This window comes from Danaus plexippus, chromosome 12, assembly GCF_018135715.1.
Source record: "Danaus plexippus chromosome 12, MEX_DaPlex, whole genome shotgun sequence".
In the NCBI taxonomy this organism is placed as follows: Eukaryota; Metazoa; Arthropoda; class Insecta; order Lepidoptera; family Nymphalidae; genus Danaus; species Danaus plexippus.
The window spans coordinates 2,412,502-2,439,391 of NC_083545.1; the positions used below are offsets into that span (position 1 = coordinate 2,412,502).

Sequence of the window (26,890 nt, forward strand, 5' to 3'; positions counted from 1 at the left end):
TTGCAAAAATGTAATTTCCACCAAAAAATGCTCTAGATGAATTTTTATTTTATTTTTATATTAATATCTTTATTTTATGTTTTAATAAATCTTTTGTCGTTTCTTTTGCTGATGCAATGACCGAAGCTAAACATTCGAGAATTGCTAGATGAACCCTGTACATTTCGTGTTAGTTGTAAAATGACCGATATTAAATTTTCAATTATAGTTTATGATTGATGACCGAGATATGACCTTGATTTTCAGTGATTTATTTAAGTAATTCCAAATGACAAAAAAAAACAATCAGAGTTTGACATTTGAATGGAAATAAACGTCAGTATAGGAAATAATTGTTTGTTCACTTTCGATAAAGATATGTTCTTTTTATGACGTATTTATCTTTTATAGCTTTTCTGAACAAAAAACGATCACATGTTTTTATAACTGATAAAACAAGATTGAAGTCGTCATTTTATGGAAATGGTTTTTATATACAAGAAAAGTTATACTGATTTCTAGTTTAATGTAAAAACTTTTCCTTTTTGCCATTACTAACATACTCTACGGTACTATTATAAAAAATCACTTAAGGATTACCATTTTATGCATTCCCGAAATGTTAAAAATGCTAAACCTTTTACGAACTTTATTTAGTAAATATTTGAGTAAAATTAAAGTAAAGAGCATTTCAAATTCAATTTCCTTTTATATTAACTTTATACTTCAAAGAAGAATAAAACCAAATATTTTTTAAATATGTTCTAGTTTTAAAATTAAAACGTACTATTTTTTTTAAATATATTTTCACTTTGAACGGAAATATTTAATAGTAGTTAAATTTTTCTTGGACAATTACGTGCAGTTTACAAATTGCTGTCTGTGTGTTAGAAAATTGTTATTTTGCAACATTTATTTTAAATGCAATTTATTAAAATAATTTATTACTTTAAAACCATAATAAAATATGAAATTCAAATAAGTGAATTTCTAAACACAAAACTTGCGTCGTTAATATCTCAAATACGTGTTTAGAATGCAATTTTATTAAAATCCGTTTTCAAATATGACTTGGTAAAACAATCGCCATGATTTTATGCATGAGATTTCTAAACACTGAAACTGAGACTCAAAAGTTTTGCATGTCCGCAAGTCTTATAGATCCCACGGAAGTGAAAAGTCTTGTTGCTAACTAGAGGTCATCCGTGCAACTCTCAGTCTCACTTGTTAGCAATTTGTTAACGTGCGAGAATGATGAGTGACATCGGTACGTTCCTAGGTTATGTCAAATAGCCGGCTTAAGTGACAACTCTCTTTTGTCTAAAGTCTAAACTACAACACATATTAAATCGACTTAGTTCGGTACATCGCACTTACACATCAGAAAGACACATATTTTTAATGCCAGAGTCCCTTTGATAACTCGAAATTTATTACGTAAAAATACACATACCCAATTTTGCGGAAGAGGGAGTGACTTAAGGACAACCGAAATATGATTATCAGAATGGCTGTATACTCTCTAAAACTTAACATATTATTATTCCAAAATTTTAGGGGAACTCTAAAGATGCGTTTTCAGTCGTCCTTTATTTTACTCCACTAATCATGCTAAGCTTTTACTATGGATATAACCTCCCGTGTGGACACAGAGTCAAAATTTACAGATATGAACATGAACAAAGATCCTGAAAACACTTCACTGGCCACACCAGGGTATTAGAGCAACGTTTCGAGGTTGTAGTCTGAGTTGTTTCGCTGCCTTCTGCATGTAGTATTCTCATCTATTTCGTTGCTGTTTGAAGGCCTCCTTCAGTCGTACGCATATACAAAAGGAAACGCCGCTGCTCTTTCTATCCAGGTGTCAACAGACTAGAGACCTATCATATGGGCAGAGACACAACTAATACTCATGGGAGTCAACATTGGCTGATAATGAGATCTAAGATTTTCGCGAGTTTTATTCATTTCAATAAAATTAGTATTTTTCGGATAAACTACGCGTATTTATTTTTGTAAAAAACTACATACTCCCGACGTTGCAGTTACTTTTCAGCAACCGTAATCACGGGCAGACGAGATGACATCTCGTAATACTAACTCAAAATACTAGTTTCATTTAAATGAAAATTGGCTGATCTTTGCAACCAGAACTATTCGTTCAGAAAGATTTTCCGCTAGAAATTCATCGTGTGTTGGGCAGACTTCTTCACTAAAGAATAGTGGTTGCTTTTTCCTTCTGAAACTTTTATGTCCGTTGATTATCTGTATTGATTTGCGAATGACAAAGACAAGGAGGATTGATTCTGACGGATTGTTTATAAACGAAACCTTGGGTTTCTTTTTGTGTCTGGTAAGCCCTCAATTTGCAACGGTTTAAATTAAACATAAGAATTCCACACACTTGCTTATCTTCTACTTGTGACCCGAAATAGAGTGTAAAAATTAATTATGGGTTAAAAAAAATGGGTCACAAAGTCCAACTTTTTGATGTGACCAAAACCGTTAGGAAATATAATTCTATATATATATATTAGAAATATAATTCGCTTCACATAATCCTTATGGTAATAAATCATTGTAAGAGCAGTGCCATGAGGAGGTGGAGTCAAGGGTTTAAGTACATTCACGTCAGACAAACCGAATCTGTGTTACCATTTTTTCAGATTTCAGTCATACAACAAAAAAGCCCTTATAAGTGTCCGTAGGAAGGAAGATACTTCGTAATATTTAAGGCTCCCGGTATTGTTTCCCTTACCGTCACGAAAACCAGTTATGGGAAAGCAGTGCACGTGGGAAAGCTCTCCGTACGATATATGGCTTTTGGACTTGAGCAGCTATACACAAAACTCGGCATCCTTTTATCTTCTAATTTAAAGAATATATAGTGACGTGCCCTAATTTCAGGCATTGTTCACACTAATGAGGTCATGGTCACAGTATGTCAACATGGACTATCAATACCAACATGGATCTGGACAGGTCGGCCGTTGTTATATTGTAACTTGCTCTTCGACTTATACTTCGGTTGGGAAACATTCACACTCTTTTATAAAGTCAGAAGCAACTCTGTGCGTTTGACGGATTTGTCTAGTTCTATATTATTATTATTTATTGGCTTTGCAACGGCCATTTAACATGAACGCACTTGACATTACTTGATGCGTTCTTAAAGTGTATGATGTTACTACAGATAAACATCTATTAGATTTTTCCCTTCACAACCCTCCTGCTCGATGGAGCTGGTGTATACTCAATTATAAAAGGCTCCAAATAATATAAGATTTAAAAAAGTGCTTCTTATTGCATTTTTTAATACGTATAAAAACGTAAACTTTAAAATACTATATAGTATCAGTTAACGGGAATATCCCATAATGTTAATGTTAACGGTTGGAGAGAACGCACATTAACATTTTTAACTACTTCACTAACAGAATAAATATAATATAAATAAAACAGTTAAAAACAATTCAGATTTTGCCTATGATAACAAAGACAGATTTACAGATATGGAACATAACAGTAACAAACGTTTCTTTGTGTCAGGATTTAAATAAAAAACAACTTTTTAAATACACTCAGTCAGGTATAATCTCATCTAGGTCACTGATTTTATTACGTGCGAGTACTGCGAGTAATTAATATATGTACATCCGTAAAGAACACAAAAATGTATTTTATTCGTATAGTTTTTATGAACCCTGAAATAAATATGATATGATAATAATATGAAGTTTTTGTATTACTGAATGACTTGTTTTTCATTGAAACTAATGATTGAGAGAGTTTTAATTACTTTTTACATAAACAAAAGTAATATTTGCTTTTTAGTTCCAGTTGTAAATGTTTTTATTTTAAAATAAATACGAGGATTATATGGATTAATGTTTATTTTTTTTTAATTTACACGTATGTACGTTAAAGATTAAAGCTTTATTTTACTCGTGAAGGACATATAATGAATTTTTTTTTAAATAAAAATGAAATGGAAAGCATAAGATAAGAGGAGCATTTTATTCAAGTTATTTGAGTATGTACTCATAAAATACATTATTTATTTCTTACTCACATTCGCAGATGACGTTATGATTTGTTTTGTTAAAATTGGTAAAAAATATTGTGCTTTTCCAGTAATTCATAATTTAATTTCTTTATATACGCCAAATACACCACTTTTTTGTTTTAATTTGAAATAAAACTACTGTGTGTTGCACAACTAATCTTGGTTAAGTAACTAAGGTCTTTCTTTGTTAAACCCTACCGAATCTCAGTTAAAGGATTTATTTATATGTAATTCTCACTGTTTATTTTTTGTTAAAACAGAATAAGTTAATAAGATCTAAGACTTTTGCGAGTATTCATTTAAATAAAATTAATATTTTACTGATTAAATTTCGCGTTTTTATTGTTTTAAAAAAGTGCACACTCTCGACGTTTCGGTTACTTTGCATCAACCGTGATCACGGGCAGACGAGATGAGATGACATATATGTAAAACAATGTAGTTTTTTGAAATAATAAAATACGCGTAGTATAATTAAGAAAATATTAGATTTATTTAAACAAAATAAGTTCTTGAATAGTTATCTGGTATATAATGTCCTTTATATTTAAAAAAAAAATTCAAATGTTTTTATGTCGTGGGAAAACGTTTTGCCCATTATAGAGTACATGTTGAACAAAACATTAAAAACGGGAGATAATAGCAGCTGTAGAACATAGTATCTGTTTTGTCACATGCGTTCAACAAGAGTTCATATTTTGTTATATTATATATAGAACCCTAACTAATTAATAGCTTATTATAGGAAATGTTAAAACATTCTGATATTTACAAATTTTCTTATATTAAAAGTGAAAACGTCGTAGAAGGGATAATTTGAAACTATCTCTTTTTGTGTAGCTACGTATGTAAAGTAATTACAACAAGAATAATTAATAATATGAATATTGTATTAGATCGGTTTAATTAGTACAATATTGAACCATTTTAGTCTATCCACACCCTACGTAAAAGAAAATAAAAATTAGAATTCAAAGATTATTTTGTTAACTAACATGGCATGACAAGTTTTATAAATTGATCAGCAATATCGCTGGCTGACGTAATTGGTATAGCAAACATAGTTTTAGCAAACGCAACTCAGTACAGCATTAATGGACCTTGCTATTAGCAACATAGTTTAGAAAGTCCACTATTCCATTTTAGTTTCAGTTCCAAGTTAATATTGTTCGTGAGCATAAACATTGAATGATCTGAAATATTTGTTATTTAAAAAAAGGAAACAAGTACGGCCACAGAACAAACTTCTTCTTTGCAGCCATTCAGGCCAAGTTGACCTTAATAATTAAATTGTCATCGATGAAAATGTTTTATTAATTAAAAATCATTCCTATAAATATTGATAATTTTAATGCATCTAAATAATAAAACGCAAATAAAAATTTTCGTTATGTTCGCTAATTAAAAAATATATATATATAAAAATATACTGAAGCAAAATATCTTAATTGAGTCCAAATACAGAAATGGAGATAGTGGATGGTGATTTATCATTGTGTCGCATAGATACATAAATCACGAATCTAATTCAACTGTATGTCAAATTAAATACAGAGATGTAAAGAACAATCGCGTATTTGTATATTATTAATGTTATTCTTGAGCATTCAATTGGAAACATAACTACGTGATATTTTGTGTATTTTTTTTTTGCTTTAAATATTTGATATGAATATGACCTTGAATTATAAGATTAATATTATTACAAAATTAAAGTGTTCAGATCTCTTGGAGTTCGTCTATAATATATATATATATAAGTTTATAACACATAATAATATATATATATATATATATATATATATATAAGTTTATAACAGATCGTTGAAAGTAACTTTTCTAGTCAAAATCTTGCTTCAATCACCTCTTTTTAAATACATAATAGATTTTTATCCTTATTAAAAACAGCTAACCGTAAACAGTGCCATAATTTTGAGTCAAAAATTAAGTTTAATAACAATTTGGGATTGAGTTTTCAATATACCTTTGGATTAAAACATAAAACAACAAGCCCTGTGATTTTTGTTATTTTACACCTTTCAATTTTATTAATATCAGCCTTTATGACGGTTTTATTTCCACGTGATTGATTAATTTGATTGATTTTTTATCATGGAAGCCTTGCTAGAAGTACAAGAGACTTGGTATATTTTCTTAAATTTTTATGTCAGTTCAAATTCACAATCAAAAAACAGATTAATTAAAAGGAGACGTTAATTTTTACGAAGAGAGTCGTTAATTTTCATAAACAAACATAATATTTTAAAAATTGTAATCAATCAGCGGCTAGTTTGTAACTTTATATTCAGTCCTATATATTGAGATATGTTGTTTGGTAATTTTTATATTGTGTTATATAAGTTACATTTATTGGGAATTCATCTCAAGACAATACAAACCGAGTAATCTGGAAAATGGTTACAAATAAGTTGGCAGAGAAAATATTGGAGAAGATAAGACATTACATCATGTTTGATTAAACCTTCTTGCTTTTTGTTGATTGAATTACGTCCGTTATATGTTCTTTCTAACTATTACTTTCTGTGTATAACGTATAAATATTTATCATTCATTTATTATTGTTTGCAGTAAGATGTAAGCTCATTAGTTTTTTCTTGAGATATTCTCATAAATTATACATTTTAGAATAATTTTCCGAGTGTCCATTAAATTTTTTTTCAGAATTAGGTCTGTCATTTACATAATATTTCGCACATTATTGTTTTTAACGAATACATTTAAATTTTTCTTTATCTTGACATCAGTATGTGTTTTTATGTTAATATATAAGAAGATATTTAAAAACAGTTTTAAAAATCTATTTTTTTTAATAACTCAATAAATTGTTTCGGGAGTAGGTTACGAAATTGATAAATAACAGAAAATTAAATAATGACACTCAAATTGCTGTAATTCTGTCCATAAAGTCATGATATCTAATAGAAGTAGGCAATTATTTTTTGTTTCTTAATTGAGTTCCGTATCAAAACTGTTATCCCCATATATATGTTGGTAAAGATCTTGTTTCCAACTCATGAGAACTAAGCTTTAATTATAATTTAATTTAAAAAGAAAATTTCAGTTTTCTCATTTAATTGTGAAATTATTTTTATTTATAATTAAAGACAGTAATTAAAGTTCCTCATAATTTTGATTACTTGTCTGATTTCTTCTCTTTAACAAAAATTTTAAATCCCTTACTTCTATATCGAACTGCCTAGTTTAATGTTTAAGATTCTTGAAATGATCTAATGAGATATTGTTATGGTAAATGAGTTTAGAAAAGTCAACCTGAATTTTTTTTTTAAAGATATAAATATGTAATTTTTGTATAAGAGAAATTGTTAGAACTTATAAGTACAGCCTACATGGATCATGATCAAAATATTTCGACTGATTTAACAATAGTGAGTTAACAAAACGCGATATTGTTTTTTAATAAAATAAAAAAAAAAAACACTTTGCGCACAGAAGGTTCATTACTTATATTTTACATATTAATAAACTGAAATGATTAACTACGTGCATTGATGGGTTTCATTGTCATGTATTTAAAACAAATGAAGAATAAAACCCAAAAAAAAAAAATCTTTAATTTTATAAATATTTAACATAAAAACATCGAAATAAAAGTATAAATGAAAATATAATTTCAATTTAAGTGCCGTATACATTTCCAAGTAGCTACCTATTAATATTCGTAGAATCCTCTTCAGAATAAAATTGAAAATATTTATATATTTGTAAAACATTAAACGTTTCCAACAATCTGTCCTATAAAGATTTGAGTGTAATTAAAAAATAAGGATTTTATATAATATCAACATAAAAACGTATAGTAATTATAATATTTGGTTTAGTACCTAACACATACTAGTTATAAGCACAGTGATTTTATTTCTCATATAATTTATACCATCTTTTTAAAGTAATTGATACCTTTTAATAAATAATTGTGCTTGAAAAAAGACTAACAGTCTTTTAAATATGGTTTACTTTTTTGATTTGGTATATATTGTTACCAAATTCGTTTTGTTATGAGTTGTCATAATAACTAGTGATAATGTTTTATTTTATTTTATAGATTTAAATTCTACACAATTATTCTTGGTCATAACATTAAAGCCCTTTTGTAATCGTTTCAGGTCATCTTAAGATTACTTTATAATTTTTGTGTTTTTTCCAGGATAGTTTAAATGATTTCATAATCCTCATAAAATATTCCCTGACTCGATTAAACTTATGTTTTTTAAAATTCTTCTGCCCATATGTACAGAATAGGGAAAAAATCAGAGTTATGGTATTTGGAGAGATAAGTAACAACAAAAAACTCCTCACTGAAGTTTTTAACATGTTGCAAGTTTAAAATAAAAAGATACTATTTGTTTCTCGGGGGAATATAAGATTTTTTTTAAAGTTTTCTGTTAGTATTTTACATTACATTATTCGGAGATGGTAAGAAGAGGTAGCAGAGAGTAGGGAGGTATAAAAATTTTACATCTGCTACTAAAAATTTCGGTGTGATAGGACTCTATAGCCCAGAGGACCTCTTTGTTTTATGAAGTTGCTAGAAGTAATTATATTTTATTGTATGTTTTTCTTGCAAGGCTTATGGAATTCAAAAAGAGGATACCGTCATCTCTGTAATCTCTTTTGTGATTTGAGAAAGAGTATGAGTTTTTTTTTTGTTCTGCCGATTCCTTTCCAGATAATATGCTTGTCTATGTCTTATTTTTACATAATATGCGGCAATACTTTACAACCTGATGTGACAGAATCGCTGCAAGTAGTTCTATATGGCGTTGTAACCTTTGGACATTTTCGGCACTTGCAAGGACAGATGACTTTATCACTTTTCATTTTTAGGGCCCTGAATGACTTCTTTATATTTTTAAGGGAATCAGTATTTTCTCCTTGTTTAAATAAAATTCCCAAAATATTTAATGATAAAGTGGATCTATGGTCCCCGTTTTGATCCTGCCACTAACCCAAAAGCCTTCTATCACTAGCGTAAAGATTCCTAGTCCTCCTTTTTAAGTGTTACTGATACCTACAAAAATATCACTTTCTATGAATTATCGAAAAACTAATGACTCACTTCTGGAAAGAGATGAACGCTGTATCCAACCATAGATTCTACCTTAGAGGCGTCTAGGATCCCGCAATAGATCCCTCCTCGCATTTATGTTGTAATACGATCAGCATAGATAGATTTGTACAAGAGATTCTGAGGATATATTAGCACAAGAAACTCTCATGCTATACTGAAAAATAATGTTACAATGTTTCGCAAATCCAATCATTTCAATGAACAGTAAAATCACTCAACATTTAAAATTTTGATCTTATCGTCGTATAATTAAGATTTATTGAATAGATAAGATTAATATCAGCTGTAAAACATTTTTAACAATTTTTTTATTGTTTTTACTATAGCTTTAAAAATGTATAAGATAGGTTTCTATTAAAATTCAATTAATAAAAATTGAATAATTTTGATTTTTCGCTTGTTTAGTCGAAAGTAATAATAATCTTGATGAAGATAAACAGTAAAAAACGATAGAACAGTTATATTGTTTCCAATATAACTGTTTTATATATCTCTCTAATAACTCATTTGAAGTTATTAGTAAATATTTGAGGTTATTCTTTCGGTTGAGATTAATATGCAAATAAAGTTAATTTGCAGTCATTAGTGTTTTAATTTCTTATTAATTGTGTACTGTTTCTTTTTTTTTAACACACATGTTGAGCACAGTATAAAATCAATAACATCCTTTTCCTGTTTAACGTAACACCTCGTTTGATAATTTAAGTAAGTCTTGAAAAAGTTTTAATAAGAATAAAGTAAAAAATATTTACCAGCTTCGATAGATAATTTAATGGGTACTATTCAAAAGAAATTGGTGCGTAACAAGAATAAATAAGAAATAGTGACTTTATGTATACATTAAACATTTTTTTTATTTATAAAATAAATATATAAAACGTAAATAACAAATTTAATAATACGTATAATTATTAAAAAGTTGAAAATTGCAAAAAAGGGTCTCACACTTAAATCTATTAACGTGTTGATAAAAAAAATTCATTTTCAATTTATTATAGTAATATTTACTAAAGATAATTTTAAACTATTCTAGAGAAAAATGTTTTTTTTATTAAATGTAGGTTGTGCTATTTTCGTTTTATTACCAGAAATCTCATGTCTATATTACTTCGTTTCCTAACAGCTCCATCTCGTACAAAGACATACTCAAAGCTATAAGACACTGCTATTCCTCGTGTCAAATGCTACGTTAAACCCAGTCATTACTATGGAATGCTGGTATGTGAATTATTCAAAATAGTTGTACTGTTACTGCGTATCATAGTTATATACACATAGAAAGATTTCTTAATAATAAATAGAGCTAAAGAAAAATATAATAAGTCATAATAAAACTTTGTATTCGTTTTTTAAAACACGCTGTATTTTAAAAGTCGCAAAATTTAAAATAGAAATAGTTAATTAAAAAAAGGTTATATGTCACATATAAAATAATAGTTTTGTGTGAAACCCAATTTTAATTAACGCATTTTTAAAAGTTCTATCACTAATCAGAAAGAGGAGGAAAAGTTTCAGTTTTCTTGCCATAATTTCAAAGGGAATAATGTAACGGCAAGTAAATGCAAGAATAAATTTAATATTGAAATAAAACCGTGAATGTGGTCTTAAATATGATACAGAAAAAGTAAAAAAATAAATAAAATTCAATTCAATTACTTGGTATTGAAATTTTATAAAAATTAACTCTTTTTAAAATTAAATCTTAATTTAGTCTGTGACATTATATACACACTTTAACTGTTTAACCAAGAAAAATAGACGTAAAAATCTTAGTGAATTAATTAAAGTTATGACATGACGTAACTAGTATTGCAAACCTATGACTAATTTAATTCTCAAACACAGTTTTAGCAAACGGAACTCAGTACGGAAGTGATATAGCATTAATGGCGCTCGCTATTAGCAACAGTTGAGAAACTCCACTATTCCATTCTCTGTTCCAGTTCTAGCTTAATATTGTACAACTTTATGGATAGGTGAATAGATGTATTCCAAAAATTATTATGTTATAAAATATTAATAAACACGATTTATTAAAATGTTAAGAGAAATAAGATATAAATTTTTTTTTGATGTTCCCTAATAAATAAATAAAATTAATATCAAATTAAGCGTACATAAAGAAATGTTGTCAAACTGTTATCCGTATCGTTATAAGCTATTTATTAAAACAAAAATTCGGAAGAATACTCTAACGAAAAAACATCGTAATTGGGATCACACGATGAAACGCCTTGATCAACTTTGTGAATGCTTATTTATCACCAAGTCACAAAGACACAAGTCTCAATCTAATTCAACTAGTTGAGTTTGTTTCTTTACATGAAACCAACATCCAAATTTGTAATTACACAAATGTTGTAAATGTAAATTAGGTTCTTATACATGTAATCATTCTTAATAATGTGAGAATAAATTATAAATATTGTAATTAACGGATATCAGAAATTTATTATTAGACAGAATATTTTAATTTATATTTTCTGTAATATAAAAAATGTTTTCAAAATGAATCTATGTTTTTCTGATATGAAAACGCGTTTTTTATTAATTTATTTTTTTACGTTTCGATTACTTTATAGCAACTTTTTCGATAACGGGTATCCGGACGCACGGTTCAATTTTAAATATACGCCTGTGAAAATATGAAATATCGTTAAAGGTCAATTATTAAAATTATTGACTCGAGATAAAGTATCTAGTAATATTTCTATCATAAAAAAAGTGAGATAAAAAACATTAGCTGCAAAACAATCAATTAAATATAAATTATTTAACATCAAATACACTAATATTTTTCAGTCTTTATAACATTAACACTACATCTTCGTAGCTGGTCATAATTAATTAATTATGACCAGCTTTATTTTTAAATTCTTCTCACAATAAAACTGGTCATTAGAACAAGAATCTTTGAAACCTTTGATTGTTCGTTCTGACAATGAAATAAATTGGCGTGTGCTGGCTGTGTAGCAGATGTTCTGGTAATTTATCATAGCCTTTGTGTTAATTTTTTCACTTTCTAAATTATTAATAATTTTACTATAGACAAAATAAGTTTGTGAAATTAGAATTACGGTATCCATACAAAATAGTAATATCAAAAACGTATTAACAAACTCAAAAAAAAAATTTTTGGACGTTTTTAAAATTCAGAATAATGAAATAATACGTATTGAATTGATTATATATGATTTAGTCCTAAGTAGTCTTAGGATTTTTTTTATTTTCTTTAAAAAAAATTTCACCTCTGTATAATTTAAATACTTACATTTAAATTTTAAATGTGTCACAATAAGTAAGTTGTAAGTAAAAAAAGTTCAAAACATTTTCATTCTCATGTCACCAGGAAAAATAAAATATGTGTAGATAATCACTGCCTTATTTAAACAAAAGTAGGACATTTTTAATATATAGCACAATTTTCCTTAAAACACGATCTTTTCTTATCTAATAATTTTTCATGAATTAACATTTAAGTTACTACTTAACAATTAACCATATGTAAATGCAAAGGTATGTACTATGTATACAAAATAAGACAAACGAAGAATAAAATACAAGAAAAATTGACATAACAATGGACAATACAAAACAATAAACAATAATTTATTTTACTTTTATTTTAGATAAGAAAATACCAGAATTGAGACCAGTGCGACTGCAGTCAGATACTGACAATTTACAGTTCAATTTATGTTGTCAGTTGAAAATAAGGACCCATTAGAGAAAGTAGCGTCGCGTATTTGAATTTAGCGGCCTGTGCTATCGTTTCGTTTTTATATCCATCTTTCGTGTTAAGTAATGCAAAGCAATTTAATTATTTACTATGTTTTGCTCCCAGTTCCGACTGTGCGACTGCATTTAATGCGGTTCTATCTTAACCAGGTATTTCTAAAATAGGTTTAGCAGTGCGGCTGTGAGAGTGTTATAAACAGATACCTACTTGACCTATGAGTTAACTATTTTATGTACTTGAGCTCGTAATTTGGATGAAATTCCAATATTTAATTTGAGTGTTGGCAAGTAACGAAATTAATAAAAAATTTGTAAGTTTAAAAGTTTGCAACAAGAGATTATTTATTTCTATTTTTGAGTTAGAAGATATTAACATTAATTTTATGGAAAACGTATGGACACCATTGCAAATACTAATTAACAAAAAAGATAAATCGGAATAAAGTAAAATTGTGATAAAATTAAAAATAACATGAATGAAAATATCCACAATTATATACACATTTTATTTAATCTGACTTAAACTTTTGTATTCGTTGTATTTATGTAATTAGAGTGAGGATTTAATTATTTTTATATCTTTTCGTTGCACCTTAAAATATACAGAATGCTCTATAATTACAAAAATAAAAAACTACTTACTAAGCGCTATATGTCCTTTAAAAGAATATTAGATTAATGCATAGAAAATATAAAATTTATTACAACTTCAAGACATTTATTAAAAAAAAACCGTCCAAACCTACGATATAACAAAAGCAATTGTAAGAATCAATCAATATTATAATATTTTTTTTAAAAAGCATTTTTAAATATTCATAAAGTTACTACCAAGAAAGAGACAGGAGCCATTTCAATATTGCAAAATGTTTACTTTCGAAGAGTGTGTCTCCATACATTAATCATAAAATTTTAAGATACTAAATAACAATCCCTACAACTCTGTTGCAGACAAAGGAAGCTCTTGCATTCAGAACTGCCAATAAAATAATATTATTTATTTGAAAGCGCTATCTATAAAAAATACTTATGAAATGTTAAATATTTTGTTTGGTAGTTGAAGCTTACGATTCGTTCAAGTCGAACTTGTATAATGAGGGCTTCATACTGAATAAGCAGTGTTTATTCTGTCGGCACACAGTTTGAACTCGATGCTTACTTCTTAATTGGATATCCATTATTTAACTCTTTCTATACAATTATTGATATAAAAACAATTATTATTCAAATTACAACGACGTTCCTCGATAAATGATGCTGTCACCCGTACTAAACATATATACATAAGATTCAAATTCAATTTATAGAGTAATTTTTTTAAAACAAGATCATTCTTTTTAAAATGACTTAACCATGATACACCTTTTTTCACGTAAAATATAAATAATAACTGATAAGTAATAAGGGAGTTTTTAGCTAGAATGGCTTCCCATAAACAATATCGCTAGAAGTGGGTAACCCCTTCGTTATCTATAGTTCGACTACGCATTTACTCCTTTGATAAAATATAACGTTTTTTATAAACTCATTATCAATATAAAGTTACATTGAAACGTACGGTAAATGGTAATGTTTATAAGTAAGTAGCTTAGCCTTCTATTTTTACTTTTCCATATGTAATACAGTAACTTAATTGATATATATGTCGGAGGGCCGAGCCCATTAGGGTCTTGTGACCCACTCATATTGCAATCCAATGATTAAAACTGCAATACACTTTGCAATAACTTTATTTCACTTGTCACTATTTGATTAACACCACGAAAGTAATTTACTATTATAGAATAGCAATTATGAATTTGAGCCACGTGGATTGGCGAGTGTGCGTCCAACACCGTGTCCAAGTGAACACTGCCCTTACAATGCGACTGCTCCCATTTATATACCTTGGTGACTGCTACGAAGTTGGCGCCACTAGCAACCCCACTCGACAATCTAACTGACGTTAGCGTCGGCTCTTAGCAAAATTAAAATAAATTGAGTGTCTTTTTAAAATTACATTTGTAATATTTATCAACTAAATATAATCACATAAATAAACGAACACATTTAAATATAAACAAAAGAAATATAATCAAATAATTTTCTTAAAATGAGGTAGTTATATGATATTTTCTTGATACGCCGTCATATATATATTTAAATATAGTCAAATAGAGCTGAGATGAGTTGTCTTGATATAAGAAGCATCACAACAACTTTATATTAAAAAATCTATTGATTCATTTATTTATAATTTATATATAAGATATTTAAAAATATTCAAAAGAATGTATACTAAAAATAATTCCATTACGCTGGGCTAATTTTTATCATTATCTCATTTCTTTTAGATACAACTTTTAAAATGGCTCTCGCTATTGTTACATAAATCAACATAATATATATTTAATAATATATATTTTTAGAATGTATTTATAGTACCCACCCCATGACAACTTAATCCACCCTTCGAGTGAGTTAGTTGTGAGCTGCGTGTTTAAGACGCTCAAAGATCAGTCAGAGTTCGTCAGGCTTCAATAGTTGATCGGATTAATGGTTCTGAGATGTAATATTGTAAAACTGCATTCGTTACTAAGTGATATTTAGCAAAATTAAAATATTTATATTGATGTGGAATAAAACGATTAATAAGGAGAAAGTATTTTATTTACACCCTTATACTATTAACACTTAAAATTTATAGAAATTGGGCATTTATTTATTATTTGGTCGCTAACGTACCAATAAATTGTTTACTGTCATCTTGAAACCGTTTAAATTTAATTAAATGTTTCCCACTACCTGTTATACAATATATATTATCTACTAAGCCAAACTAAGTATCGCACTTAAGACAAGTATCACAAAATTTATGGTTCAAATTAGCCCAGTGTAGGCTGCAATAAATTTACATATGAATCTTATAACTTAAGGCATGAACCTATATTTAATTACTAAGAATAACTTCAAAGGTATAATAAACATGGTGATAATAAAGAATTAACTGTTTTTAAATCATATATACATATATAACAAACGAATGGAATATTGAAGACGTGTTTAAATATTAATATTTTCAACAAAAATATTACGAAACAGAAAATTCGTTACGTAAGTAATTTTTTTTTTAAATGCAGTTCGATTAGAATGGTGGAGGTTCTAAATGAATAGAAGAAGGCATTAAAAAAAATCGGGTTTCTGGTAACACAATCAATTTGTAAGCTTGTTAAATTATTAATAGTATTTTTCTTTTTAAAGGTGTTTTTGATACTGTGTAGCTTGCTTGCACGTGCTGATGAATGTCCAAATATATCTCCAAAATGGCTCAACCCAGGCCTTAACTGCCTGCCGCGATACTCCGGGGCATTGCGGTGCTATCCCGAGGGTACATAGCGACCAAGAGGCAATTTAAAAAAGATTTAAACATTTTAGGCTTTACTTTTAAACCTTGCAGAATTCTTTGGATAAAGTTATTTGCACTTAGTACAAGAAATTTTGCAATTGTAAGTAGTATATAATTTGGATAAAATTATTTTAATAGAAGAAATTTGCAATTAATTTTTTTAAGTAGTATATAAAATACAAACCTATTATATAAATAGTAGAATAATGCATTGTACATAATATTGTGAAGGACATAAAGATATCGAACGCTCTGTTATATTCTAGGTCATTACAAACTGTAGACGACGTATAAAGTTGAAGAGAATAATTACTTCCAGTATGGTCGCGAATTATTGTTCGTTCAAATGGAAAGAACGATTTAAAAATACCCCCTCAACTTAATTTTGTTTTTCTGGTATTTCGAGTAGTTTCTTAATTTTTTTAAGCATTCATTATCTTTTAATATTAAATTTTGCTAGATATTTTTTTTTATAATTTAAATAAGCGCTGCATATAATTATATCATCTGCAAATAATATCAAAAGAATAAATGGGACTCAACCTTTAAAAAAATTTATTAAACTTACTTAAGAAAACAAAAATTCCGTTATTGCTGCAGAATCGAGGATTTTTTCTTATTATATTTTCAATGACATTGATTAAAATTTTAATAAAATATTTTTTTTGAGCCAGGACTTTGTGTGTTGTCTCTTATAAAATATTAAACATTGTTTATTCACTTATATTCTGCCACCATGGAACCATTGCAGTCTAGCTTCTTTGCAGACTTTATGTCCAATCTGTTTTTATCTTATGAAAAGAATTTCATAATACGAAACTTAACAGTTGAAATCGGAAAAAATATATTTATATTTTGTTTTTTGTATAGAGAAAGGCCCGAGAGTTATTTTTTAAAATGTAATTCTGAAAAGCTGAATACAGCAACGTTATAAGGCTGGTTCTAGTCTTTGAATTTTACGATAAAATTTAATCATTTAAATTCGACAATAGATTGCTGGTCTTTTTGAAAATAAAGTCTATTTAGGAGATCACGTAGTAATTGCTATGGCCATCTATGGATAAAAGTATGTTTCAATTTTTTATTTAATTAATTAAGATTTTTCCTTTAATTAAGGCGTGTAATGTTTAAGGTAACTCAAATCATCCTGCTCAACTTGACTTCAGGTCAAGTCAAAACTTATCTTTTCTGTATGACTTAGACAAACCAACTCCGTCTATCCAAGATATTACTATTACACTATCTCTACAATTAAACATTCATTCAAATGTTTAAACAGCATAACTGCTGCATGATTTCTGAAAGCTTAGTTTTAAGCTCGATATCTCAGCTCTTCCATTCACCCATAAAAGTATCGCCAGATTAACTTCAAATTGAACTTTTGTTTAATAAGCAATTCATGCAAATTCAAGAGAAAAATTTGTACTTGAAAGAAAGCAGGGAACATTTTGTTTAAATTCTTGAAAAGGTAACAAATGTTATTACCATATCTAATTAAGAAAGTTCTTTTTTATTATCTCTGGCCATTGTTCACTGTGAAGTAAATTTTAGTATTCCCCCATCACGACAATTATAAAAGTTTTAATTGTTCTTACTTTGATAATTAGACAAAAAAGGACTCATGAGTATAAAAGAAGTCGAGAAACTCGTCTACATGATTTTTATAAATATGTCATATAAATAGATAATAAAGTTGTTGCAGTTTCAATGATAGTAGTTTGTTCATAAAAAAGTATTCAAAACCAATTCATTTGACTTCATTTGAGGCTTGTTTTAAAGCAAGTATTTTTAAATATTTTCTTAAAACAGAATTTTAATTGATATTTCAAATTCTAAATTTTACTAATACTTCATAATTAATAAGAAATAAAGAAAATCTTGAACGGTTGATAAATATCGTCGAGAAAAGAATGGATACTTATTTTCAATAGATAAAAAAAAATTAGCTTTACTACTACACACAGAATTTTACATGAAACAAGAGGTAATATTTCATCTTTTCGTACACCTTCTTTTTCAATATTTCATCTTTTGAAATGATTTTCTAAACACTGCCATTTGTACCCATGTCTAATGGAAAATTTACTAATGAAAAACAACTACCCCCTCTCTGTCACAATTCATTATAATTTTTTATACTCTACCGATGGTTACTGTTCACAGAAAATAAAAATTTTTGATTTTAATAATTCTGATTTATGTCATAATTACGGTTTATAACTGTTAATACATAATTAAAGAAATAGTAAATTATTTTCTTAAAGCTTTACATCAGAGTGGAGTTTCATGTTCAAACCGGATTTTACATCCCTGAATCTAAGGGATGTAGTCATGTGTTCTAATAAACCATGTTTGAATAAAGCACTACATAAATAAAACGTATCAAGTTTTCCTATCCGTAAAAGCAGAAAAAAATTATCATTACACGAAAAAGCTCTGCAAAAGTGGAGATAGAGGAGATAGAATATTAAAAGGTAGGGATCATGAATGCTTCTGTAGCTTTTTTAGATGCATCATAACGAAGAGCCAAATCTTTCACCTAAAACCTTAAAATCGATACCTTCCTTCATTTACCGTCCTTAGCATTTTTAGAATTTAAGAGCAAAAAATAACATAACTGGATAGAAATCTCTTATAAACTTATATTTAATGGGCATTGTTTTTGATTTGTCACTTCTGATTCTTTTATAATTGTATTGCAAAGAAATTATTTGCAATTTAAAATAGGATTATTATTGAGACTCATAATCATCATCTATATTGTTTTCTAAATCCTAAATTTTTATCGTAGTTCATTAATATTCTAACAATTGTTCCAGAATATAATTACAATACATTTGATGCTAAACCACTGAATCAACTTTAATTGATTTGACAAAATAATCTGTATACGTTTAACGAATATAATGAAAAAAACCTACACCCCAATGTTTTCAACCTAACAACTGTATTTGATACAAAAATTGCCTGCGATACGAATAAACAAAAATTTTAACGTAAATTTATTTTATCGCTAGTAAATAAATACCTTAGAGGAAATGCCGTAGAGGAGTTAAATTTATTTAGTGGTCTGTGTCATCGTCCGCCGTTCTGTCGCTTTATTTGTTTTTAGTAATGGGCCGCTCGCCAACTTAATTGTCACTGTTGTTTTATCATTTACCACATTTTGTCCTTCGGTGCGAAATTACGATTTTGATTACTTTGAGACTATTAATCGAATCGCTTTATTGTGTTTGTGAAGATACCAAATACGTGTGAGCAAATTTATAATTTTAGAGAAGAAAACTTTTTATAGTTCAGTTCATAAACATATAATAATATGATAATACTATATTAAGTCTCAGCACGACTTATTTTTTGAACCTGTGGCAAGCATAAACCCAAAACACTATTAACTATGTTATACACAAATTACGGTAGTATTTTTTTCTTTTTCTGTCATTCGTTGTGGGTTTTGACTGACATAAGTTTTCCAAAAAACTCATTTATGTGGCACATAACATGAAAAATTAAGTCATTAATAAATAATGAGTGAAAATTATAAATGTTAATATAATATGTTAAAATATTTATATTAATTTACGGATAATATAAAACTTATAAAGTCCAAATTTGCACAATCCATAATATATTTTTTTTAACTTTAATAAGCATACAAGAGTATAGTAAACTGAAACAAGGGAATTTCCACATCGTGTTATATTTAATAAAATGGGTTTATTTAAAGCATAATGATATTTAAACAAATAAAAAAGTGTAAATTAACATGTTATTGGACTATTTTAATTCGTTTATTTTTTTTTAAATTATTTTCACTGTATCGGATATTTTATTTTGGGAACAAAAAGCTGAAATTGCTATTCTGTGAGGAAAATGGTCTAGCGTCTAGCTTCATCCTAGTGGACATGATTCAATAATGTCAGTTCATAATTTAAAATATATTGCAGAAATCTTGTTATAAGTTAAAATATTTAATATTTGTTTTATATTGAAAAGTAGAATTTGAAAAATCTATCGAACTAAATAACAATATAAACATTTTGGTTATTTTTGGGATCTATAGGATTGATATAAACTGGATTTATAGCAATCGTCGCCTAATCTTAATATTTTGACTAGTTTGCTTGCCCGTACAAGAAAGTTGCACTACCCCTTGTAGAGCCTCTTGAGCCAAGTAAGTTAAGTAAAGTAGGCGCACTGCCAAGAAAACATATATGAAAAGACAAAGTTTTCAAACTTTAATGTACTTTCGAATTATTAAAATCTTGCTTATTATTGCAAACACTATGTAAATGATTTATTTATCTAACATACAGTTTATCAAAATACAACATGGAACATAGACACGTATTATTTTTAATGCAAACAAATATTGTTTATAGTTCAAAAATATTTTAATAAATATAAACGGTATCGCTATCACATATATAATGTTATTTAAGGCAAACACACTACAACTAAACTAGTAGTAGAAGATGTGCGATCTCAAGCTTTATTTAATAGTGCCGCTGGAAGTTATTACTGCATTGCACCATTTTCTTTTCAAATTATTCAACTGAAAACAAATTCATGTGAAACATTTTCTTCTTTACATCACTGGATGGAAACGTAGCCATACTCGTAAACATAACTGTTTGTACAACGTCCTTTATGCGACACATAATTTTCATACATAATATGCAGATATTAAACATAATTCTTGGGATTCGATACTCTTTTACTCATTTTTGTATATTTATTGAGGCTCAGGTATATTTTAAATATAATTTTAAACATTTATGTATTTTGACAGATATTTTAAAATTCTTTTTAGACATTAAGTGAAAGCTTTACAGCACGATTTCTTTAGTTTTAAAACTTTACTTTGTTTTTCAATTATAATATACCTTTTCGCTTGCAAATATAAAGAATTTCTTTTGTCAAAGAACACGAAGAAGTCTTTTTAAGTGAACTTTTCCTTGTTATTTTATTTTATTAAATTTTTCTACCCAAGACATTTCTTTAATTTCTAAATATTTTTTATGAAATATAAATGTTAGTCGTCTTAATGAATTCCCACGTAATATTTGTGCATATATTCATCATAGGCACTTTTACCTTAATTAGGTGAAGACAATTATATAATCGCATGATAACTTTATGATATTTTGTATTACTGTCCAAGGTGAAAATAATTAAAGAAAAAATAGTTAAAAGTATTTCACTGAATCTCTAACAAAAATTCTACCAAAAGAAATTTTATTAATTTCCAATCTATTACATATATTTTTTTGATTTATAAATAAGATAGACTTGTTAAGAAAGCAAACTGTTATATTAGACTTAAATTATATGCTGGAAAAATAATGTGTTATTTTGTTACTGTGGTATTATAAGTATAAAATTAAATGGGTTCCTAATTTCCTAAGAACATGAAGGTTTGTTAATACAATGTCTATTTCTGAGTAAAGACGAACTAAGGGTAGTGATCGAACTTACCTAAAAATAATAAACAGCCCTCATGTTTTGTAATAATATTATTTTAACATCGTTATATATCTGTATTTCGTACAATAAAAAGAATTTCAATATGACCAACATAGTGACTAACAATCCAAGTTCCGTCTGTTCATGACTTGAAGCTACAATCAATTAAATTGTTAAAATTCCAAATGGAATGCCTTTTATGGAATGCTATAAATTAATCAGTCCTTGTTAAGGCAAACATTCAAGGAGTGATTGAAAAATTGAAATTTATAAAAGACGATAGAAAATGTTTTTACAGGTTTAGGTGTCTATAAAAATATCTGTAATAATTTAAATAGCATATTCCACTAAAAGTAAGTATTGTTTTTATTTTCATCATGTTTTTACTTATAATTTTGTGTGTGTGTGTGTGTGTGTGTGTGTTTGTGGGTCTATGGCATTGTATTTCTAACAGGAATCAAACGATTTCCATGTGATTGTCAATTGAAAACCAGTTAACTTGCGACGGTTCTTCGATATTTAAGATTAATACGAGTATATGCGGTGTAAGAATATCGGCTCCGGCTCCAAAATGATATAAGGAAATTTTTGGGCTTTAATGATATTTTAGGTACCTTAAGCGTGTCAATATATTGTTTGTATGCAAAATTGATAAATGGGGTGTTTTCTTAAATATAATAATATTTTCAGTTATTCGTATTATAAACAGTAAGCTTATATTTGAAAAACTATGTGAGAATAATCTAAATACAAAATTCATAACTATCTCAGCATTTCCTCCATCACTGATTAGTCAACCGAAATAGTTTAAATTTAACTGTGGTACAATTTTCTCAATGCATTTTCCTAGTTTTCACCAGGTATACTTTTTAATTTAACATATTGTTAAATTTACTCGAGATTATTATTGGAAAACTTTTATACAATAAATATTTTATCATATAAGTATTTGTTCTACATAATTTATTAGTTTATAAAACAGACAGAATGATTGACTATTTCTCTTTCGTTTTTACACGAGAATTTCAAATAAAATATTATAATAATACATTTAAAAAGTAAATAATAGAGTTTGAATATTATACATTTAATGATTTTGTTTTAATTTTAATGATTGTTATGTGTTAAAATTTACTAATAAATAAATTATATTTTACTTTTATTATTATTCATTGGAAAACATAAATACCTAACAGTGACAAAAATTTTCAAATTGTTTCAGTAGTTTTAGAGGTTATTTAATGCAAAGAAACATTCACATCTTCCTCTTCAAAATATTACATTAGAAAATTCAGGTCTTAATTTAATAAGCTTTTCTATATTGTTAAAAGCGGTTTTTTCAACAGATTATATTTTAAATAAGTAATAGTTAATGTCATTTTCGATATCCATGTAATTTTAGCTAAGTAACGTAAGTGCTCCAGAGGTTTCTAAAGATGGTTTAGTAATTTTTCGTGATTTGCAGGTTTAGATATCAAATTAAGAATTTTTTTAGAAGAGTAACATGTGATTTTATTGTCACTTTACTTATTAATAAATAATATTCAGGATTTTTTTCTGAAACGTATTCCGAGTAACTTTCTTCTTGCAATACAATGTGGTTATTGAAAGAAACTTTGTATCTGAAAGATACTATTATATATCCATACCGATTTGCAGTTACATTTTTCTGTAACAAACTGACACTGAAAATCCCTATTAAATATAACATAAAACTCTTTTTTCCGTTTTGGTAGGAACTTATTAGGAATATGCACCTTTTTTGTAATAAAATAGAACTCACCAGTTATATTAATAATTGTATAATATTTTTAAGATACCATAATTTGTTTTAGATAGATTCAGAAGATTACATATTTTACTTTACGTATTTTTAAAAATGAAAGGTAAAACAAGAGAAGAAACGGTTGCAACTCATTTAACGAAATGCCTCTACTATAGACAAATAACTCGGTGGCGATGGGAACTCACATAAATTGTTTAATAAATTTAGCTGGACTACTACACTATTTCTTTCAGATAGTTCTCGTGATAAAAACATTGATGTATGTGTATGAACTGGCGTCTTTTAACTATAAATACAAAAGATGTTTTTTTTTTCAAAGCAAGATTGTTGCTTTTTTCTATTCATGTTTGCATTTACTAAATAAGTAGACGTGTGTATAAGTATATAAATAATATAAATGCATATAAATAGTAAATACATAAATAATAAAAAACAAAAAGAAGCCTAAAATAGGTGGTGAATTTAAGATATAACATGTAATTATAAAACCTCCTGCACAGATATATAATAAATTGATAATGATCACTTATGATTTTAAAAATTTCAATATTTTCTCTTGGATTCGAAGCCAGAAGTATTGGATACATTTAGAAAAATTACAATATTATTAAAATATTGAGTTGGACTCCCCGGTTGATAGTCATTGTAATTAATATTATCTTTGTAATAATATTAAATATAGATGTATCTGTGATTGGGTCAATGAATTTCTTTTAAACATTTTATATTAGTTGTTTATATTTTATATCTACACAATCTCATTAAGAAAAAAGGAACCAAAAATCTATGTTTACTGAAAATCCCGAGTTCATATTTCTTTATTGTATTTATGCATATCTTGGCTACTATGAAACAAATGAAAATATTTGTATGTAAGCACGTGCTTGCGTGTATGCTTTGTCTTTACTTCTGCATGTATGTGTATTTAGTAGGAGTAAAGTCAAATATATTGAGATAAATGTAAAAAGCACAATCCCAAAAAATACTGAAGCAATTTCGATAACATTTTGAAAATAGTTATACCGTTGTAATGCTTTTCTTTATTCCAGAAATAAAGTGACTCTGCTAGTGAAAGCTAATGCTCTATAAGAAAAAAATTGAGTAAAAATACTTGATCTTTGATGATGATCTTTACAATAATCTTTCACATAAAAGACAATTTAATTAGCAAAGAAATTAAGGTATAAACAAGTTAAACTTTTTATTATCGCTTGATTAAGATTTGAGAGATGTGACGTGAAAATTTAATAATCAATGGACATAAAATTCAAAAGAAGGCAATGATATTCACCTGTTAAAAACATTTAGATGCAAACCGCTTGGTATTATGAGTTTTGTTTGGATATTTTTTCTACAAGGAACTGTGAAGATAATAGTGCGGGTCCTAGAGTTAGTACAGGTAATAACACTATAATTACAAGCCATTTACAATAATACTCAATGTACAGGCAAGAAAGAAAATGATCCATCTTGCAAAACAGGAAATTTAAACAATGATTTAATATATATATTTGGAAAACTAAAAAAATCATGTAGTCTTCTATAGCAAAATAATATATTTATTTACGGTAATGTGTGACATGGCGGAATGGAATTGAATAGCACAGTAACGTGTTAATTAGTATTACAGGAACCTTTCTTTGATTTTAAGTGTTGTAAGAAATTGCACATATGTAAAACAGAATACATCTTTGTATTATCTGTTTTTGATTTAAGAAAAAAAATCTAGGTTGTAATGAATTTTGTTGTCATTAAAAAAGAATTACTTTAAAGTTAATGTACGTTATATTATATTATGTTATACGTTCGTGAGGACATATAAAGTATTTTTAGACCTGAGGATAAATTACATAAAATGGATTAATTCGAGGCTTATTTGCTAATGGGGTATTATATTTTTTTTATATTAAAGCCCTACATTCTCTGGTATCCATATATGAAAATGAAATACGTAAAGGACTGTGTTAGAAACAACATTAAAAATTACTTTATTTTCTGGAAAAATTACATAACTTCAATATATGTATTGTTGAATTAAACATACATTATTTCTTAAGTACATTCAAACCTACAAAACTTTTGACAGCGACTCGATAGCCCAGATGGATGAGATTTTAATGGTATTACTTGTAATCCACTAACGCGTTTAGTTTCTGGTCCTACTGCTAATGGATTAGCGACGTGTATCACCATCAGATATTGGATTAGAATATTTGGGCTTAGATTGATATGTTTTGTAACAATATGTTGATTTGAATTAATTGTTGTTTCCACGTGTAACTAACTTTATATCAAAGAGTAATATATAGTTCTAAATATTAATTCCACCTAAAATGCCATCAATTTTGTTACGGAATTGTGATAAATTGAAATAAAATATATATGTGTTGTGCAAATTTTCAATTAATAAAGAGGATAGCATACGGGTATGTTTTCAAAAGTTCAAATAGTGATGTTTTAGAAGTAAACATTTCAATAAAACTATGATTTTCGCAGTTATTTTGTATTTTTAACAATTGTAAATTTTAATTCACATTTCAATTCTTTCGCAGTAACCAATTATTTGTTGGTAACCAATTACACGTGTGCAAAATTATTTGAATTGTATGGGTAAGAAACGTAAACCAGATATTTCTTTCCGTTTTATAGTGAAACAGATTGATTCATATCCATATAAACTAGTCAAACTTATTATCAGGATATTATCACCAGGGACGTACAAAATCAGTATGTACTATGGAATATACTGTTTATTGGAAACCCACTTATGTATATAGAATGGTATTTCAATGAAACATCACTACCAACCTAGCCATTTAGCTACCCTTCTCCAATCTTTGTTTCAGAAAACTTTTGCAAACTTGAACATCTAGATTCTAGAAGTTCAGCTATAGTATACAGACATTCCGTCTCTTTCGTAAATCAACCCGTGCTTCGTAAGCTCCGCAAAAACCATCTAAAGCCACACATACTGAGCGATAACCTTCCATGTTACGACATGGGAAGGTAGTTTTTAACAGAATAAATCATATCTTATACATGTCAATTGAAACAATATATAAACCATCTAAAGAATAGTAATCCTTTACAAGAAGTGGGTGCATTAAAACATGAATGTGAATAGTCACAATTCATAGAAATTGTCATATATTTAACAACGAAGAAAAGCGTCGGCGAAAGGCTACAATAATATATGTCTGACATTAAATCAGACGGGCGTGGAGGTCAGCAGTGTGTAAACTTACAGCCAAGCCATTTCAGTTGGTTTCGAAAAATTAGATGATGAAGACAGATTAATCTGTGAGGCTATTATAATTTAAAAATGTCCTGATTTAAAAGGAGATGATTTCTGGCAATTAT

The 26,890-nt window shown here is 27.6% G+C and overlaps 1 long non-coding RNA gene across 1 annotated transcript in view; it reads left to right on the top strand.

The window, feature by feature from the left end:
• The window catches only part of LOC133319090 (uncharacterized), a 68,411-nt gene that overhangs the window by 21,259 nt on the left and 20,262 nt on the right, over positions 1–26,890 (top strand). The window contains exon 2 of the long non-coding RNA XR_009752796.1: positions 10,279–10,373. This is a non-coding gene — a long non-coding RNA (uncharacterized LOC133319090). The remainder of the gene's footprint in view (positions 1–10,278; positions 10,374–26,890) is intronic.